The sequence below is a fragment of the Fundulus heteroclitus genome, unplaced genomic scaffold (assembly GCF_011125445.2).
Source record: "Fundulus heteroclitus isolate FHET01 unplaced genomic scaffold, MU-UCD_Fhet_4.1 scaffold_81, whole genome shotgun sequence".
Taxonomy (NCBI): Eukaryota; Metazoa; Chordata; class Actinopteri; order Cyprinodontiformes; family Fundulidae; genus Fundulus; species Fundulus heteroclitus.
The window spans coordinates 708,449-723,992 of NW_023397263.1; the positions used below are offsets into that span (position 1 = coordinate 708,449).

The following is a 15,544-nucleotide window of genomic DNA, read 5'->3' on the forward strand; positions in this document are numbered from 1 at the left end:
TGTTGGCCAACTGAAAAGTATGAAAATGAAAAATATGAGCATGTACAATACTCAATACTTGGTTGGAGCTCCTTTTGCCTCAATTACTGCATTAATGCGGCGTGGCATGGAGTCGATGAGTTTCTGGCACTGCTCAGGTGTTATGAGAGCCCAGGTTGCTCTGATTGTGGCCTTCAACTCTTCTGTGTTTTTGGGTCTGGCATTCTGCATCTTCCTTTTCACAATACCCCACAGATTTTCTATGGGGCTAAGGTCAGGGGAGTTGGCTGGCCAATTTAGAACAGAAATACCATGGTCCGTAAACCAGGCACGGGTAGATTTTGCGCTGTGTGCAGACGCCAAGTCCTGTTGGAACCTGAAATCTCCATCTCCATAGAGCAGGTCAGCAGCAGGAAGCATGAAGCGCTCTAAAACTTGCTGGTAGACGGCTGCGTTGACCCTGGATCTCAGGAAACAGTGTGGACCGACACCAGCAGATGACATGGCACCCCAAACCATCACTGATGGTGGAAACTTTACACTAGACTTCAGGCAATGTGGATCCTGTGCCTCTCCTGTCTTCCTCCAGACTCTGGGACCTCGATTTCCAAAGGAAATGCAAAATTTGCTTTCGTCAGAAAACATGACTTTGGACCACTCAGCAGCAGTCCAGCTCTTTTTTTCCTTAGCCCAGGTGAGACGCTTTTCGCGCTGTTTCTTGGTCAACAGTGGCTTGACACGAGGTATGCGGCAGTTGAAACCCATTTCTTTCAAGCGTCTCTTGGTGGTGGATCTTGAAGCACTGACTCCAGCAGCTGTCCACTCCTTGTGAATCTCCCCCACATTTTTGAATGGTTTTTTTTTTCACAATCTTGACTAGGGCGCGGTGATCCCTATCGCTTGTACACTTTTTCTGACCACAGTTTTTTCTTCCCTTTGCCTCTCTATTAATGTGTTTGGACACAGAGCTCTGAGAACAGCCAGCCTCTTCAGCAATAACCTTTTGTGTCTTTCCCTCCTTGTGCAATGTGTTGATGGTCGCCTTTTGGACAGCTGTCAAATCTGAAGTCTTCCCCTTGTTTGTGTAGGCTTCAGAACTGGACTGAGAGACCATTTAAAGCCCTTTGCAGGTGTTTTGAGTTAATCAGCTGAGTAGTTTGTGGCACCAGGTGTCTTCAAAATTTAACCCTTACACAATATTCTAATTTTGTGACACACGGAATTTTGGATTTTCATTTGTTGCCACTTCAAATCATCAAAATTAAATGAAATAAACATTTGAATGCATCAGTCTGTGTGCAATGAATAAATATAATGTACAAGTTACACCTTTTGAATGCAATTACTGAAATAAATCAAGTTTTTCAAAATATTCTAATTTACTGGCTTTTACCTGTAATTTAGGCGTCATGTAGCGTAAAAACACGCATTGATCGTGCGTATTATGCTTCTAGTGTACATTTATTGACTGATTAAAATGAAAAGCTAAGCGTAGGACGTGTGTATGCTGCTTTGCTGCGCTTTGCAACGCGTCTGGTGTAATTCCTCTTTAACATCGGCCTCTCCTGAGGGAGAGCTATCAGTCTCTGCCGGGAGGACAGAGTAGTTGGACGACACTGCCCTGTTTCTAACATAAAGAAAAAATAAACTGAACTTTTTTTATATTGAATTAACTTGCTAGGGTGTACTCCGGGCGTGGCTGCCTTACATGAATGCACTTCAAGTTTAGACATTACAGTCAGGCAGTCTTGTAGACAGGTCAGGGGTCCGATCAGGTAGCGACACAGTGTACCGTAATGTTCCGCTACAGTGTAGTGTAATATATATATATATATATATATATATATATATATATAGCGCACTGGATTCTAAGCCGCATCATCAATTTTTGAAAAACATTTAAGGATTTTAAGTGTGCCTTATAGTCTGATGCATACGGTAAGTGGCTTTGCAAATGTACATTAACACCATCTGTACACACCTCCAGTCAGATAATTTTCTCTCACACACACAGAGAGAGAGAGAGAGGCAGACGAGACAGAGACGACGACGCTGAGCGACGAGAGCGATGAGAGATAGAGAGATGTAGAGAGCGAGAGATTGAAGCAGCGGAGAGAGGAGAGAGACGAGCACGAGGAGGAGACTCGCATGAGGACGATACGTAGGAGAGAGAGGAGAACGAGGAGAGGAGATGAAGAGAGAGAGTACGAGAGAGATGGCTGGAGAGAGAGGAGAGAGAGAGAGAGAGAGAGGATAGATAGTAGCTAGATAGGATAGATGCAAGGACCTCAGGCTGCGAATCACAACTCTAACCTCCGGGACACAGAATCCTCCGGAGCACGCCCCGCAGTGCCAAGACTTTGAACCCCTGTGCTTGATTATTTGGTTGAAAACATCTCCAGCTAGCATTCAGACACTGCTTTATTTATGATAATCAATCTCCAGCACAATATGTCAGCTAACACCATAGCCAAACATTTTAAACAAGCTTTCTCTTGTCTCATAATACAAACAGAGAAACTACAGTGCCTCTAAAGGCTCAGATGTCCTTTTCTTCGCGGTCCTCCCAGCTGATGCAGTCCAGCTTTCCAAGGAGCTCCCAGGTCCCATCAGAAGGTTATCACTTTGGGCTGCTTGGGTTTGGCTTTTTTCACTGGAATGTGAACGTCCTCCAGGTCTGCGCTCATGTTGTTCGACAACCAACCCAGAGTCATTGAGTTAGCTGGAAGAATCAAACAGACAAATATGAAGGATTAGACACAGTGTCATTCTTTACACATTCAAACCCTAGAAGACTTTCATGATTCCAACATGATGAATTTGCTATTTTTTAAAGCAGCAGAACACTACTGTACAAAAGTATTTCTTAATGGCCAATAAATCAGGCATTTGTTGACATATTGCTCTGATTAGACCTCATTTCCCAGAATATTATGCTTTTTCCTGATAAAAAAAATAATTGAATAGAAGTATTGCTATAACTTCAAGGTAATTCTTCGTCGAAGTCTCCCTTCTTGGGAGACTTAACTCTCATTAGAATCTGAACAATTTTAAGGAAAGTTTTAAATAGTATGACGTCGATTTTTGAATGAAAAAACATTTGTCACCAATACTTCAAAAAAAGATCTCTTTCATCAACACTTCAAGTATAGATTGGCGATCTGTGGATCTTTCAGCATGATGAAGCACTTTGTCTGAAATATAACTCTATTCAGTTTTATTTAACCCAAAGAGCATTAAACTGGATGTTTTTTCATTTGTTTGAGTTTCTATAGTATAAATCTGTACAAAGAAATGGAGTCACATTTAGCCTTATACAATAACGTAACACACCTAGAAATGATAGAAACAACTTCAGGCAGATGTGAACTGAATAATCCTCTGTTTCTGACACACATAGATGTAAATGTGCATCGGTCTGTGCTCCCAGGTGCATTAAATGCTTGTGAATCAGCTAAAGAGATTTTTCATTCTCACTGAAGAAGGACACTGGGTTGGATCAGCTTAATTTGGGTGTTTTGATTCCTAAAGTGGAGACAATCACATATGTCCATAAATAGAGCTTGTAATTGAGGAACAATGGCAGCGTTGACGCTGCTGGAGTACATCAAAGGGAGCTTGTTTATAGAGATCCCGCTGACCTGCTGGTACATGATGATGATGATGAGTGGCTAATTAGCCGGTTCAGATTGTCCAGGGAAATTATTTTTTAACTGGGCCCAGTGGTGTTTCAAATTCTAACTCTGCTGCGGTCTTTGCAACCAGAGCTTCTCAAAGGGAGCTGACTGACAGGTTGGGTAGTTTACATCCCTGAGCCGTCCCAAGCCAGCCCCCAGGGAGAACGTTAGTGTTGTTCAAACACAAAATTAATCTAAACCGAGGCTCTAATTTGCAGCAAGGAGCCGATTTCCAAACACAATCAGAGCTCAGACTGCACTCATATTGCTACAACCCTGTTCAAATCAGGATTCTACTATACTATCATAATACTTACAAATTGTTCTCATTATTATAGTTGTGTCTGGAAGGAAATAAAAGCAGGCTCCATGCACGATCGCTGACTCATATTTTTATTTAACATCCTCGTCTCACCTAAGAAGCTGATGGTTTCCTGTCGTTCACTAAAAATGTCTCTGGCTGACAGCTTCGGTGCCATGGTTGTGTGGTGGGTATGTTTACTGATTTGCATATGTACTTAGGGGCGGGGACAGGGCGGCCCCAGGTACATGTGCAGTTGTGTCCATTTATCAAGGCAACGCATGCGGTGACCAGTCTACACACGGTTTTTGTACATCAGAATTTTTTGGAGTGCCCCAACTCTCTCCCTACAGTCAACCTTTAGTATGAGAGCTGCATACTCTTTCACACAAGGCCCCAGTTCTTCAGAAGCGTGAGAAGAAATGAGCCAATGAGCCGTGATAAACTCCAAGCACTAGGATAACAAGAATGGGTCCGAGTTTGGAGCAGAAGCTGATATCCAGCATACCAGAGGGATCCACACAATAAATTCTCGCTCTTTTTTTAAACACACAATGTATTTATTAATAAACGCCTTTAAAACTTCTGCAGTGTTTAATTGTTCTTCTGTGTACTACAGGAACATTTGAAAAAGGAAAAAAATAGAAATCTTTCTCATGATTTCAGAGACTGAAAACTTTTTCAGGATCAGTTGCTGCCTCATACATTAAATGTAGTTCATCAGCTCGTTTAAACAGCAAAACACACTCACTCGCTGCCTGGTGCTCTGGACAGTCCTTCTGGAAATGTTCCACCGAACCACACACCCGACAACAGCCTCCTGCAAACACAGGTCATCAGTTCAGTTTATCAGAAAAAACAGCATGGAAGTAACGATTAGCTAAATAGTAAAAAATGTAGTGTATAGGTGTGAAAAATCTCTACTTATACCTGCATAATCAGCAGACAGGCACATCACCAACCCCTAAACTGTGGTCATTGAGCTAGAAATGCAGAATCTCTTCTATTGTATGATTGATTGCTGCTATAACTGGAAGATTGCTCCATTTGATTATTTTGTCTTGTAATGGCAATGAGAATTTATCTTAACAAGTGCCCAAAAGTAACAATCACATTGTGCATGATGCAATTTGCAGACACAAAAACATGCAAAGATAAAAAAAAACAACAACTGATAAATGATAAGTGTTTAATTTCTTTACTTATTTTTACATGTGCAAGTATGTGTTCCTGTTAAACTTGGTGCTGTAACTTTTGGACAGTTGAAAGACGTCCGTTCTATGTACAGATACAAATATTATAATGCAGAGCAGTAAATTATCTTTTCATGAACAAAATAGTGCTGTGAGTTGATCTGGACCTTCTATTGACAGACATTGAAGGGGTGGGAGGTGTTGCAGCAAGGAATGCAGAAGTAATTCAAATCAACAGCTTTTGTTGAATGGAAGTCAAGGTAAGATCCTCACTTTGTATTCAAAGCAATAATGTGTGTGTGTGTGTGTGTGTGTTGTGTGTGTGTGTACCCTGTGCATAGAGTCCTTTGGGGTTGTCAGGGCAGGAGCGCGATAGGTGTCCAGTCTGACCACAGATGAAGCACTTGGCGTATGGGTATTCACCTGAGTGGAGATAGCACAGTTACAACAGCTATACATGCAAATGTAAAGTCGTCCTAAGTCCAGCTGAGGGCCTCACCCAGAGCGGGATCCACTTTGGCTCTGCATTTATGGATCTCGTGTTCTGTGGAGCCACAGCGGAAGCAGATACCTCGGCCCATCTCCTCATCTCTGTCGGCTTCGGGACAGTCAGCCAGACCGTGACCAGGCTTCCTGCAGTTAAAGCACACCTGAGGAGCAGAGAGGGAGGACAAAGTTACTTACAAAAATTGTCATAAAATTGTGCATAAAATTACCAACCTCCCAGGTATGCTCCATGTTATGAATGCAGTTGTGTAATTGAATAAGTTGCCTTATCAGATTAAATGTCAGTTTTTAGTCTTGGATTTTGTGAAATAAATGTCTAGATAAATGTGATTTATAGTGTGGTGCAACATATATGTTTTTTTTCTCTTATTGGCGCATTTTTGACTGATGCGACTTATATTCCGGAGCAAGTTATAAAAGATTAGATCTAAACAAATATGGTAATATACAAATCAAACAGAAGATGTTCTCAGGAAGGTCATTTACACTACAACGGTCTCAGGCTGCTACATAAAGTGCACGAACATTTAAGTGTTAAGATTGTTTTTTTAATTGTTATATTTAAATGTTATATACCGTTTGCTTTCGATTGTTAATATGTTTTATTTTTGTTAAAGCCTGAGTTATACTTGCACGTTGGGTTGTCGCCTAGGGACTGTGCAGACTGGGCACGAGCCCGTGGAAAGGCTGTAGACGTTTTTATACTTGACATGGATGCAGGTGCAGTATTCTCTAAAAACACAGGAGGGCAGCTACTCAACATAACCAGTAGAGTTGCAGTAAACAGAGAAGAAAAAGGTGATGTCACACATCCAAAAAGGCTGTGCGCAGTATTGTAAACAATCATTAAGAATCGTTGGTGTGTTCATGGCAGCTAAACAGAAATAAAAGAAGAGCTAGAGACAGAAAAATGTAGTATGTTCACCCCGTTGCACACAGAAAGATGTGAAGAACAGAAATACAGTCTGAATGTAAAGCCCATAGGGATAGTTTTCAAATAAAAGGTTTAAAAACACTTGCTTAACTAAATAAAAGCCAATTGCTTTACATACAGTGGGTTGTTGTTTTAAACTGATTTACGCTAAAAGTGATGGGAACAAGTCATAATTCTTGTTTGTACCCATAAATACGGCCATTAAACTCACCTCTGAAAGACTGCCAAAAATATATGCGTTTACTGTTTTCAGTGACATAATAAACAGTAACAACATAGCATTTAACAAAGTTGTGCTCCTGTAAAAGTTCTGTGCCATGTCAGCACGGATGAAATTGGCCAGCGAGGGCTCCTCTGAATTCCCCTATTTGAATAAAACTTCTTACCATTTCTGATAAAGCTCTTCCTGTGCTGCTTTATAACCAATTTTCTATTAGAATCAGCTTGTTTTGCTACTATGTGTTTAACGGTTTGGGTCTTTACCACTGTCATAGGGCTGGGCAATCTAGAGAAGCAAGCATATCGATAGAATAGAAATCATATTGATCGAAATCGAAAATTAAAGAATTAAAAACATATTTTAAGTGCAGCCGTGGCCATTTATGCCGTTGCTTAGCGACCTATTTTTAGAAACAGAACATACGTACACTGGATTGAAACAAACCCTCTATTCAACCAACTTTTTACCAAAACTGCAATTTTAAAAAAAAAGAAAAAATAACACGTGATTTCTGAAATCTTTGAAGGGGGGCGGACCTTGGAGGCGGAGCGTTCCTGGGTCTACGTTTATGATTGGTTGGGAGGCTGTAATGACTGTAGTATTAACCTACATGATAGGCTAGAATGCAAAAAGGAAGGAGAACTGTTCTTCTGTTTAACATTTTATTGATTGATTGAGCTTTGTAAGTATACTTTTTTCCTCAGCCATGGTGGGCCTGACAAGGGCCATTTCTAAGGACAATACCACAGACATTGATCTCAGCGTAATAATATTTTACAGGTTATATGACATACCTGCTAACCAGATCTCCTTGCTAAATCCCAGGGATCTGAATTACATACAGCGCACCTGTCTGTGCCTAGAAGCTGAAGTGACCTTTATCCTTTTCCCCCCTTCAGATGTGGTTCATAGTTTGTAAATAGTAAGAGAGTTCACAGTCCACCATCTCGGGTTTACATGAAAAGTCAGTCTTAGGGAAATGTGTTTTCTGTGTACAAGGAAAATGAAAAGGCTCCATGTGATCATTAGTACTGAAACAATCTAATTACAGAACTGTGGTGAAAAAGTTTAGAATTAACTTTAAATGGTAAAACGTCGAGCCAAGATTTTCCTAATGCACCTTGCAAATATTCCCCATAAACTCGGTAAAAGCTTTAATGGAATGGAATTAAATTGAATGTGTATTTTTACTCCTAAAATAAGATAATTAGATCTACTGCACATGAAATATGATGTAGATGAGTTGTTCATATTTTAAGTACATAATTCTTAGTTCAGTGGCAAATACTCTTATTTACCTGCTCAAATCAAGGACAAATACAATCATTTCCAGAAAATCTGACTGACTTTTAGTTCCCTTTTTGCAGCGCAGACTGTCTGACTGACTAAACGCTAGCTCACAATCCTGATGAAGTAACCTCACAGGTGAGGTTTGGAAAGTGAAATTCCCCCAAGTTGAATGCTCAGTGGGCTTTTGAGGTCTAATAGTAAATTGTCCCCACAACAATAAAAGGGAAATTCCTTTATTGTTGTGGGACAATGAAGGAATAAATTATCATTATTTGACAACCCTACAACGTATTGCCTCAGAGGCGGTTGATACAAATGCATATCATGCTTATTAGATCAGCGTTTTCCTTCTATTTTATAACTGTGCACTTTGTGCTGGTCTATAAAATCCCAACAAAATACACTGACATTTGTAACGTGACAAAAAGTGAAAAGGTTTTACAGGCAGCACACTACTTTACAAGCCACAGTACAGACGCACTATTTGGTTCAAAACCTTCAACTTCGGTGTAACTCACCATATTATTCTTCTTGTCCCCTGCCTCTTCACCCTCCTGTCCTCCCGTCTTGGTCTTTTTTCATGGCCACCTCCACCATGTCCCTAGGTCCCGTTCTGTCCCCGTCTCTCCTTCCTTCCCAGCAGGACGGGCCTGTCCACTCTGGTCAGATAATCTAGGAATCCATTTACATCCTCGCTGATGTACTCCTTTCTTTTTGCGGTGGGCTTATCCCAGAAGAACGCAGGTCCTTCTCAAAGGGTCCCTCTGATCTCGCTGCGACGGCCCCGTAGAGGGAGCGCCATCTCTTCCTGCCTCCTCTCTCCCAGCGCTCGAAGCTGATTCCAGGGAGTTGCTCTGCTGGTTTGGCTTGTGTACATATTGGCCCTCGCCCACCTCGTCATGGCTTTAAACGAGTGACTAAAACGGCAGATAAACATCAAACTGTTATGACTTATATGCATCTGATCATCTAACAACAAGGTCTTATCTCAAAGTTAAGTCCTTTAATTATTAATTTTATATTAAGACCATTATCCCCTTATATTTTGTGGGACATTAAATTCGTTTTTGTTTTCCATTAGTGCTTTCATATCAGGAAAAGACTACCATTTTAGGGTGACAGCTATGCAACCAATCACTGCAAAAAAAGAAACTAAAGGTGAGTAAAAATTTCTTGAAATTAGTAGATTTGTCCTTAATTTGAGTCTGTATTGGTCTTGGTTTGAGCAGGTTAATAAGATTACCTGCTAATGGAATAAGATTTCTGCACCTAAAACAGGAACAACTCATCTCCATCATTTTGTTTCAAGTGTAGTAGATCCCAATTATCTTGGCAGATAATCTTATACCTTGCTCAAATTAAGGAATTTTACTCATCTTTAGTTTCTGTTTTTACAGTGAGCATCCTCCGGCCTGAAACCAGTTTTCAAAGTCGTCTTTACACAGACCATATGGCTATTAGACGATCTTTGGCTCAAAATGATTTTCTGAAGATCTTTGAAAGTGAAATTTGGCAATTGCGGTCTATCCTGGTCTCTTTACAAACCGCTTCTATTCATTTTATTCTGGCTAGATTTTCCTAAAATCCGTGCAGTGTTGCCACAAATTTAGCTGCAGTCCTGCAGCAATCCAAGTAAACTGGCTAGACGTAAAAACATGCAAAGGAGTAAAAAACAAGATAAAAAAAACCCAGCATGAAACAATTGCACAAAAAAACAACAACACGGTGGATCGGTCGCCTGGTGTGATGTCACAAAAAGCATGCGAGCGCCAGGCTCGTTCTTGGAAAGCTAGATTTTCTAATCTGAATAAATACAGATTTGAGTGAAGCTGAAAATGTGCCGGTGCCAGGTTGTTCTTTCTTCTTCTTCTTTATGGATTTTTTTTGCCGGTTGGCACGCAACGAAATGTGTGCATCACCGCCACCAACTGGTATGGAGTGTGGATCAGAATGACTACTTATTTATACTAAACAAAAAACAAGTCACAACCAAATAAAAAAAAAACAAAAACAAAAAAGATTCAAAACCTCTCAATTACATTAATTAATCTAAGATAATAAAAACAATTACGTAACACTTATCTCTTGAGTTTTTTCTAAGTACTTCTATTAAATCAAATTGTATTCTTTCCATTTTTAGATTTTAAATAATTTCCCTCCTTTCTTTTATACAGTGTACCATAACATGTTCTACTGTCTTGTTGCTCACAGTATTCACATCTGCCAGTGCACCTTAACCTTTCATTTATCATTTTCTCCATTATCTTGCATACGTTAGATGTTAAAGCAATAATTTCTGGATTTGTATATTCTTTTCCTGGTTTGCGTATTGGCACCACCGCAGCCTCCTTCCAGCTCTGTGGCAGTTTCCCATCCTCCCATACTTTATTATATAATTCTAGTAATACATCCTTTGAATTTCACTAAGTTTATTTATCATTACATAACAAATATGGTCGTTTCCTGGTGCTGACATCTTGGATTTCTGGAGAGAGCGTTTTAGTTCTGTCATTGTAAAAGGGTTGTTTAATAAGTCATTTTAATTTTCTTCTTCTTGTAACTCCTCATTCTCCCTTACTGTTTTTTTCCCTCCCTCATCTCATACAAATCACCTTCCCTACTAACTGTATCACCAATTGCTCCAGCAACTCTAATGACAATTTTTTACATGGATTATAAAAGTAAAACTTTGATATTTCCTTCTTTAGTCCACACTTCAATTATTAAATATTCCAACTCTTTTTCTATCCCTAAAACTCTATATTGCATTCCTTGTTTTATAAATATTATACATCCTCCTCCACAACCCTCCCCTTATCTCTAGACGCTATCATATCCTATAATAACAAACTCTAACTCTGATTTAAGCCATGTTTCTTGAATACATATAATACCTGGTTTATTTTTTAATCTTTAATAAATCCTTTAAACTCCTGACCATTGCTATTAAGCTTCTTGCATTCCATTGTACAATAATCAGTTTGCCTTATCCCCTGGGCCTCCAGCTTTTCCATCTGCTTCAAGTCTTGTTTTGATATGCTCCCATGATATATCTTTTATGCCCAAAAACATCTCAGCTCCCTTAACTATTATTTTAATTTTCTCGGTTTTGTGTTTAACTTGATCAGAACAGTTGATCACATATGCCACAAACAAAATAACCTTATCCACTGACAGTTCTGGATTTGTTTTCTCTGTTGACCTGGTTCTATTCTCGACACCTGGATAACATTGTCAGCATCCACCTATCCTTTTTGTCCTTGTACTTTTTCTTCACTGCTTCTGCATAACTTATGTTGTTAACTGTTTTAACCTGCTGTATTTCCACAACCCTCTTCCTGACTCAATGGAAATTTTAGAAATTAACCGGAGAATTTAAGAATTTAATTTCATCTCCATCTGAGAAACAATGTCTAACTCAGCGCTGCGCAGAGAAGTTATCAAGTGGCTCCAAGGAATGGAACTGTCGTTTTTACCCAAAGAATCTACACAGTTTTATGGAGTCCCTTCTTTCCCATTTTTCTCATTATTACCCCCAAGACTTTTCAATGCATTCGTATCACAAATGAGTGCCGTTCTCTAGCAAGCAGCAGAACTGGAGGCGGATACAGCAGTTTTTCCCAAAGCACAATCTGAACATGAAGGCAACTGTTGATGGAATGCTTCACTGTAAAACCCGGAGCAGCTGACTTGTTGGTTCACGACATCAAAAACAACCCTGACAGCTACAGAGATCATGGCCGAGCCAGACATGAGCACAAACCGGAGGAAGGCACAAATCATCGTCCGCAGGCACCTGAAGCACAGAGCTCTCCTCCCTGATCGGTCAACTTATGTCTTCCTCTACTTCCCGAATAGCCATTCTGACCCAGTCACAAACCAGCTTATGCCAACCGCCGATTCCAACTCCACCGACAGCTCTCACGAAAAGTCGATACCCGAAAAGATCATCTGAGTGTAGCGAGGTTTCACTTCCGCCTTCCCTCCTGGGCCTTAGGATCTCCCGCCACGTTGTTCTGTTAGGGACCACCCGTATCTGACACGAGTTTGATCAACGTAAGAGAAAAGGTCCAGCCGTAGCTTAAACATCAGAACCTGTGGCCGAGAAGGAAAGCTAACCCAGACCGAAAAGGTTGCGTTAGCACTGTCTGTTGCCAGCACATGGCAGCTGAGGAGTTGTTCGCTAAGCCGGCAGAAACCAGAAATCTCATAAAAACCATCAGGGAAAGAAATTCAAGTCGAAATATGGCTGCAAATATTCACCAACATTAGAAGAGTCGAGTTAACTTCATCAGACGTATCAAACTCGTGTTTTCTTCTTCTTCTTCTTCTTTATGGTTTTTTCTGGCGGTTGGCACGCAACGAAACGGTGCATTACCGCCACCAACTGGTTTGGAGTGTGGATCAGAATGACTTATACTACCTAAAAAAATAAACCAACCTACCAAAATAAAACAAACACCCCAAATAATAAATAAATAAATAAATAAAAATTAAATCCTATCAAAATTAATTACTTAGTCTAAGATAATGAAACATAATCCCATAACACTCATCTCTTGAATTACTTCTAAGCATTTCTATTAAATCAAATTTTATTCTTTTCCTTTTTAAATTTTTAACCATTTCCCTTCTTTCTTCTTCATATTTCTACAGTATATCATAATATGCTCAACTGTTCTTGTTCCCCACAATACTCACATCTTCCAGTGTTATGCTTCCCTATTTTGAATAATGTTCCATTTAATCCAGTGTGCCCAAATCTAAGTCTTGATATGATTGTTTCTTCCCTTCTGCTCCTCCCTGCACAACTCATTTCTCCCACTCTCCTCTGAATCATGTACAGCCACCGTCCTTTCCTCTCTTCCTCCCATTGCTTTTGCCACCTTTCCTTCATCTTCTGTTTAATAATGCTCTTTACTTCAATCATACTAACTTTAATTGAGATATCAATGTTTTCTCTAATTGTAGCCTCCTTTGCAACCTTATCTGCCTTTTCATTTCCTTTTACCATATGTGCTGGTACCCACAAAAATATAACTGTAATTCCCATCATTTGAATTCTGAACAATGTTTGTTGGATTCTATTAAAATATCTGGTCTACTATCTGAATGACTTCTCTGTAACGTGTTTTCTTCTTCTTCTTCTTCTTCTTCTTCTTCTTCTTGTGTTCTTCTTCTTCTTCTTCTGGGGTTTAATGGCGGTTGGCAACAAACTTTTAGCAGCATTACCGCCACTTACTGGTATGGAGTGTTTTTTTGACGGATTATCTATCTATGTATGTATGGAGGACCAAGTCTTCCATAATTAAAAATAAACACAGAAATAAATAAATGCTTAATAAATAAATATGCATATGATTAATTGGCACCAAAAATACAATACACAAATAAATGTAGGTAGAAATTAAATTATACAGTCAGACATAAATGTATATATCTCTTTTAATTAGCTACTTTATTTATTAATTACTTATTTTTTATTATTTATTTATGTGCATGTTATAATATTTTGTCTGGTTTATTCTTTCTTTGTATTTTTTTGCCCTATTTATTTCCTCCATGCTATTTATTTTGCCTGTCCTATTTACATTTCTGCCTGTCATTTTTACATTTCTGTATGCATTTCTGTCTCATTATGCAAATGAGGAGGGGGGGCTGGTCTTAAGGGGTAAACTTCTGCCCATTGGTTGGTTAACATTTTACTGCATCCGTCAAATCTACATGGCACCGGCCTCAGTCACAACAAAGATGGCAACTGTTGAGAATTAAAATCTTGGAAAAATCATCTTGATTGGTAAATGTATACTCTGTCTCCATATTTAATTTCCATGAATTAAATATGCATTTAAACTGTTCTACCTCTTGATTAATGTCTTCTCACTTGCGGCCAAATCCGGAACTGGGAAAGATGGGTTTTCAATAGACATGTAACAGCAGGGCGGTAAACCCAATCTCTATCACTACCTACGACGAAGTTGTCAGTGAGCAGACATTTAGCAATGTTTTTGAAAACAATGCTAACGTTATAAGTATGACTTTATTATTTTTCGTTTGGACGCTCTGACAGAACGTGTGTTTCAGTTAGCGCCACACATGGACACAGATGTCGACAATGTAGTTTTTCAGAATCTGGAGGAAGCGGCCATCTTTTAACTCTAATCACAACACCTAGGATAGCTGGTCGCCCTGCTTATATACTGCCTTGGATGCCCTGGAAGGACTTTTACATGCGGGATTGCCTGTTGGTGCCACTGCAAGGTTTTTGGAGTCAGCACAAAACAACAGTACATCGTCGGATGGCAGAGAATGACATAGTGAGTGTACCATTACATGTGATGCCAATAGAACCAGGTGTAACGTTATCAATTCACAAGAATGACACAGGAGAAAAAGACAAACCCTTCCTAGCTTGTGTTAATTTACATAGTTATGGAACTGAACAAGAATGCATAGAAAGTAACGTTAAGTCGCGCACAGTGACTTCAGACTCGAGTCGGACTCGAGGTGCAGGAGCAGCTGCTCCGCCATTCATCATAACTTTGGCTGAACGCAAAAAAGGTTAGTAACCTGTGGTGAGTAAACAGGTTTAGCTCAGCATTGGCTATCTAAGTTAGCATGCTTGTTGCTTCAGCTACGACCTACGGGAGGTTTGCTCTGACACTGTCCTTCGCTATGAAAAGATGAATAAGCATTTGTTGACTTTCCAAACTTGTGGTAATCGATTAATGAAGGCTAATCATCTACGTCCCACAGGCTGCCATCACGTTAATTATTACAGCTTGGCTGTTGATCATGTTACAGTTTTATTTAGTTATAATGTTACACTGGAGAGTCTGGTGGTGTGCTGACTGACAGTAGTTTAAGCTACTGATTACATTGCACATTACACAATTGTGCTCTGTGAAAAACAGATTATAGTTTATTGTTTGAGAGTCTAATTATTATTACCGTTATTATTATGTACATGTCAGAGATGGATGTGATATACAGCACATACCATACAAGCATACATGTACACAGTGTGATGAGTGCAAAGAATGCTGGAATAAATAACTATTATGAGCGGTGTTATGTACATGAGGTAGGTGGGTTTGGTATACAGTACATAACATATACAGTATAGTATGACAATAACAACAGTAAGAACCGGTCTGAAATAGAGTGATAAATAAATAAGTGGTCGCCGAAATTTCCAGTTGACCAAATTGCTTTTTTTTAAGGGTGTCAGACCTGCTGTTCAGCAACATTTACAACGAGGAGGTTGGATGCAATGGTACAGGAGATCCTCAGATGTCATCCTAATAAAGGATATAAGATGATGCTGGGCCATCTGAATGCTCAAGAAGAAACACAAATCCAAAGTAAGAAGGCTAGTGTGTGTGTTGTTATAACATTAATAACACTGTAGGCATTACGTAATATCGAAATTACAGCTGCTTG

General features: G+C 39.5%; 1 pseudogene; it reads right to left on the minus strand.

Annotated features, from left to right (window-relative positions):
- Positions 1–2,551: 2,551 nt before the first annotated feature.
- Positions 2,552–12,506, minus strand: LOC118562154 (annotated as a pseudogene).
- Between the last annotated feature and the right edge of the window lie 3,038 nt (positions 12,507–15,544).